The sequence below is a fragment of the Bubalus bubalis genome, chromosome 11 (genome assembly GCF_019923935.1).
Source record: "Bubalus bubalis isolate 160015118507 breed Murrah chromosome 11, NDDB_SH_1, whole genome shotgun sequence".
NCBI lineage: Eukaryota > Metazoa > Chordata > Mammalia > Artiodactyla > Bovidae > Bubalus > Bubalus bubalis.
Window position 1 is genome coordinate 33,994,190 of NC_059167.1, and position 6,000 is coordinate 34,000,189.

The window sequence follows — 6,000 nt, forward strand, 5'->3', positions numbered from 1 at the left end:
ACAGCAGCAATAACACTAAGGCAATAGTGAGGAGAATATCCTATAGGTTAAATGAAATGTTTTTATAAGCTATTCTTTAAAACTGTTATGGTCATAGATATCATTGTCAAAATGCCAATTAATGTTTGTTATTTATGCATTGATAGGTATTTTTTGCATGTTCTTTTATCTTACTGAAAATATAAAATTTTAAATAATATATATATATACACACACACATGTTTATATACACTTGGAGAGAGAGACATTGAAATTATTTTACAGACATAATTGCATTTAAAAAACAGTCATATAACTGGTACCACATCACCATATTAAAGAAGATATCTCTTTGGAAAATTTTCCATGAACAAGAGATGATTAGAAGCAAGCATATGATAGACACCAACATTTCATCTCTGCACGCAATTATGATACAAATTAGAAATGCTATTATGTTGGTGCTCCATAATTAAGTAAGCAATTAAAAACAAAACTAGTTCATTAACAAATTGTCATAGCTAGGCCGACAAGTGCCCAAAGAGGTCACGGTCACGGCAATTGCACAAGATGATGACTAAGTCTTTCTGAAAGTAAAAATCCCAACCAAAAGCGTTGGCTCCATATCTAATTCATGTGTTATACAAATAGCAATTTCATGGTGGCAAAATGGAAATAAATATTATAGGCAAGTGTGGGGAAGAGGAGAATTCTTTGTGGTAAGTTACCTGTACCATGTGTTAGAATGGCATGGTTAGATAGAGTATGGTGAGATGTTAAAATGAAATGCTAAGTTTATTCAAAAATGAAAATAAAATGTCCTTTGATATTTGATATAGCTCTGGTTATTTTCTCATAAAACTCTGGCTGTTTGGCTCTTTCAGTCTCTTTGCTTTAGGGGAATCTGTGCTTCTATCTTAATGAAGATGGTGACTAGAAATGAGCAGTTACTAGCGGTAGCTGTGAGATCCAGATATTTGTATGTATTTTTTAAGTGGCCTTCAGTTTGTAAGTATTTTCATTAAAAAAAAAAAAAAACAAGGTTTCCCATTATTTCCGGTGAAACCAGATAGTGTCACAGAAAAAAAATTATATCAACAATGAACACGTTTAATAAATAAGAATGAAAAAAAAGTAAAATGGTTAATCCCTATACTAATTATTTGTCCCATTTTTGTTAATACAAATTAAATGTTTCACTTGGTTAATGACAAGTTTGATCAAACAGTTCATAAACTGATGGATTGACTTTGAAATGAATTCAGGGGAAAAAAAATGACATGATGTGGAGCTGGCAAAGGGCCGCCTCTAGTGGGAACAGATGCCCAACAAATTTGGCGAGTAGTTTTGTTCTCTTCTATCTGTTGCAGTTCACAATCCTAATGAATGTTATGTTTAAATAACATGAATAAAGATAAAGTGAAAATGAATTCAACTCCAGTTTGAGCAGCAGAATAAAAATGAGCAAACTGTATTATCTTCTGCCACCTAATCTGGGTTGAATTTCCTCTGTATCTTTTTTGTTTGTTGAAGAATCCTTTTCTTGAGTCTCCTTGGCCATTGACAAGGTCTTTTGAGATGAATATGAAAAGATAGATTTAAAGGTTAAGGCCAGGGTCAGATGGTTGCAGATGTTTTGTGAGAGATTGTTCGGTTCAGTTTGTGGTACTTCTCCTGACTAAGGTATTTCAAACAGGCAGACTCATGGCCAGCAACTGTCAATGAATGTTGTTTGTCTCACAATTGATCCATGCAAACACAAACACACAGTAGAAGGAGTGTTTGTTTTTCTTAGGCGGATAATTTTCCCCCAGCCCCAAGACATTATCGAAAACCAGAGAAGAAGATGTGGTTTTTATTTCTAGAAAGTAGGATGTTTTAGGTTTGGCTCTTCAGATGACCATCTGAGACCATTTTTCAAGGGATGAATAAAGGCACCATGTGACAGAAACTGATTAATCTGTAAAAGGTTGCAAAATTCTTCAAGAGGAAGAGAAAGGAAGTGGTGCTTGGACATAAAAAAAATAAATAGATGATAAATGAACTAATCTTATCTTTTGATTTGAAATTCTACTTAACAGACAATGTGAAAATAAAGGGATAGAATTCATGGAGGTCGTATTGATTACTATTGGGATATTTCATTATTTGATTTAGCTCAAACTCTGTCTCCTCACAAGGAAGGCTGGAATAAATAAAGTTGTATACAGACATACACACATACATACAATGTGTAAATACAAATAATGTGTATATACAAAATTTGTGTGTGCAAGAATTGCTATATACTATTTGCTCAAGTTTTAAACATGATTAAAATATCCCCATGGGCCATTTCCCACTCCTCCCTTGAGTATTTTAACATTAAGTATGACCTCTGAAATCCTACAGTTAATTGACTAAGGCCAATGGTTTCTTTCTATAATGTGCAATTTAGAACCCACAAGGTTGGGATAGTTCCTTTCTTAGATCTTGTAAAGAAGGCTTTTGATTAAAGTATATTTTGGAAAATTCTATGTAAAAATATCTAGGATCTTGAAAGATTAAAAAAAAAACAAACTAAGAATTTTTCAATCAACGTACTGATAGGAAGCTTTTATAGTTCTTACTTTCCTATCATCTATTCAACGTTAGTCACTCTTCACATTACATTCTTCTGAATTTTATCCTGCCTAATGCTACTGGGAAGACCATGTTTATTATTCTGACTTGATTCTTTGTAAAATAGGTGCTTGATAAGGATTATTTTCAAAAGACAAAAAGCCCCTCAAGTGATTACCCTCTCAAACTTCTTGTAAAGGAGGACAGATAGTGATCCTCATCATCACCAAAGGCAAATCTAGAATTTTCCAATGTTTTACATACTTGGATATCATACAATATAATCAAAGAGTTTTGGGGTTTTGTTTGCTAAGGTGAAAGTCTAGAATTTTTTCTTCCTGAGGCCTGTTGCCTCTGTTGAACATTTAGTCACATTTCAAAAAACAGCAAATTTTCTGTCATTCCTATATACTGAATACAGTATTCTCCATTTTGCAACTTCATCCAACTAAACCCTTTCAGTATAGCACTTGAGAATGCTATAGGTTTGCAAAAATTATGAACAAAGTCATTCTTATACTTCTTCCTGTAATAGTGAAAATATTTGGAAATATAAATGAAAATTTAATTTTCAAATCTACTTCATGCTGTCAACACATGCATAAGAGGTATGAAACAGTCTTTTTACAAGGATTCACCAGGGCGAGTTTTACACTTTCAGACTGTAAAGTGAAATGATTACCTTTTTACACAACATAATATTCTCCATTTTGCAACTTCATCCAACTAAACCCTTTCAGTATAGGACATGAAATTTTTAAGATTGTGATTTTGGTAGTGAGAGTGTTATCTGTAGAGCTTTTCGAAGTAAGTGGAATGCTATTTGAAATACACATTTCACTTTTTGTTTTTCAGCTCTTCTGAAGGCAAAAGAAAAAACATTCAAGGAGCCGAAAAGAAAATTCCACAATAAAAACAACAAAACCTATATAACAGCTATGGTTTTTGCAAGTGCTGATTTTAAATGCTTTATGATAAACAAGAATCAACATAATTTATTCATATCACAATTTTCTGAAGCACGTTTGAGTTTTTTTTCTAATTCACACTCTGCCATTATCCTGTTTTTATATATATTCATTTAAAAAGATTTACCGAACATAAATAAGAACAATTACAGAATTACAGAGTAGGATTACTTCTGAAAAAAAACTTATCATCAGTCGTATTCTCATCAGCTATCCTATTTGACTTCATCATTAAGAAAAGTATTCAGGAGGTCTAGTGGGTGAAGAGAGCAGAAGTGTGTTTTCATTTTGATATGATAGCTGCATTCAAGTTATTCTCCTCTTTACAATAGATTTTACCTAGCTTTATCTTCATAGGAAGCTGTTTTCAGTTGAAAAGCAGAAGTGAATAGAAGTGTCATGACATGGGATTAACAGTACAACCGGTTAGTAAATCAAATGTTTGAGGTGAAGAAAGTAGAATGTGACATGCATCAGCAGGATGGACTGGCAGGATTTTATGGAGACAAGTGAAAAGAAAAATTTGAATCAATGGTCGATGCTCCTGATATCTGCATTATTTGAAAGCACGTGGTCCATTTCACCAGTCAGTCATTGTAATGGATCTGAGTGCAAAGAGACACTCTCTGCAATGTCATTTCATGTTGAAATGATAACCAGAGAAGAAACTAGCCCAAGTTCTGTTTCCAGCTACTAAAAAAAAGAAAAATGTTCCTCAGGCTGAGAAGGCTGGTATGGTTCACTTTTGAGATGCCAAACCTCACTGTAGGTTCACTTCATAATATCCACATTATTCACTAAAGAATTAACTTATTCCCAAAAATCCTTCATGCTGCCACTTACATAGATTTTATAAAATACTCAAGAGTTAAGATTTGAAAATCTTGAGTGTTTAGCTCAAGTTTTAAACAGATATGAGCAATTTATTGGGGGTACTTTAAAATGCATGCTTAAGCACACGCATGGATTTCTTTCCTCCTTTTGGTAAATATTCACAGAAATACATAAAAACTTAAATTGAAATTGGTAATGCTTAAAGATTTATCTGAATAGCTTTGGAGATTATCTAAAAGGTTAATTTAAAGGCTTAATAAGAGATACTTCATGTCATCATCAGTGTCTTCACATGGAAAATTCTTAAAACTCCACATACTTTGGCATTTTCTCCATAAGTCCATATTTTTCATTCTCCATTTTTTTTACAGCAAGTTTCATTAAGAATAGGGTTAATACTGTTATGTGCCTAATTTTTACTTAAAACTATGCTTTTTTAAAAGAAAAAAAAAAAAAAGCAGAATACACACACCAAAAAAAAAAGCCCATTAAATACCCATACTTTAATATATGTTCCTCAGAAACAAATGTACAGTTAGATAACACATAAAGAATTATGAATGACTAATTATATTTTGCATATTTACAGCAAAGACAATTAGCAAATAGCTTTTATATGCAAAATAAATGAAAAAGTAATTAAGATGCACTAACCAGAGCAGCAATATCAAGTCTGTTGTCTTGCGATTCTTTCCTAACAAACATAATAATTATGCATTCATTGTCATATAATTAAAACAGCTCTGTCCTTTAGAAAAATGGTTATTTACTGTATAATAACATGAAGAGTGGCAGAAGTTCCTCATAATGGTGAGCAGGATAATTAAATATTTCTTCTTAGGAAATGCTCACCCAGTTTAGTTTATTATCATAACTTCTACCAGCAAGCAGCTGTCCCTCAGGAATGCCAAGTGTTCTCTCTGAGGTCTGGGAAAGTTGTTTTCCGTTTTGTTCGTCAGCTCTTGTCTTCGCCTTGCTGTTGAATTGAGCAGGGATGCTCCTGGGCCACTTTGCACTTTGCTAAGCCTGGTCCCCCTGGAGGCCATCCTCAGCTCCAGAGGGCTTCGGGAAACAACTCGAGGCCTGTCTCTCTGTGATACAAATGTGCTATGACTGCTTCTCTGAAAGAATATATTTTCTTTTCTGAAAATATTCCAATACTTTCAGTTTTTAATCACTAAGAGAAAACTAAATGATAACCTGAGACTTTAAACAATGTATTAATTATTAACATCCAGTATATCATGTCAGATAAACCACCTGCATTTTAGAAATATGCACAATGCAAAATGGTTAATGTATCTGGAAGTTAGTCTAATTAATGGGATAGAGATTGTTCTCTGTATCCTCCACAAATAGATTGAGGGAGCCATTTTGTTTCCCCAAAGCTGAGAAAATCTCTATATTACTGACCAGTTATATCACTGACTATTTATTCTTTACGTAAGTACAATACCTGTGTAATGCAATCAGAAATCATTCAAGTAAGAGATATAAATTATTTTATGACTGTTTAGTGTGTCATTCTTATATATTGATGCTACTATATTGTCATGAGTATATAGTCAACAAAATTAACTTATTTTATGTAATAAAATCATGTGTCCAGTGAGAGTGG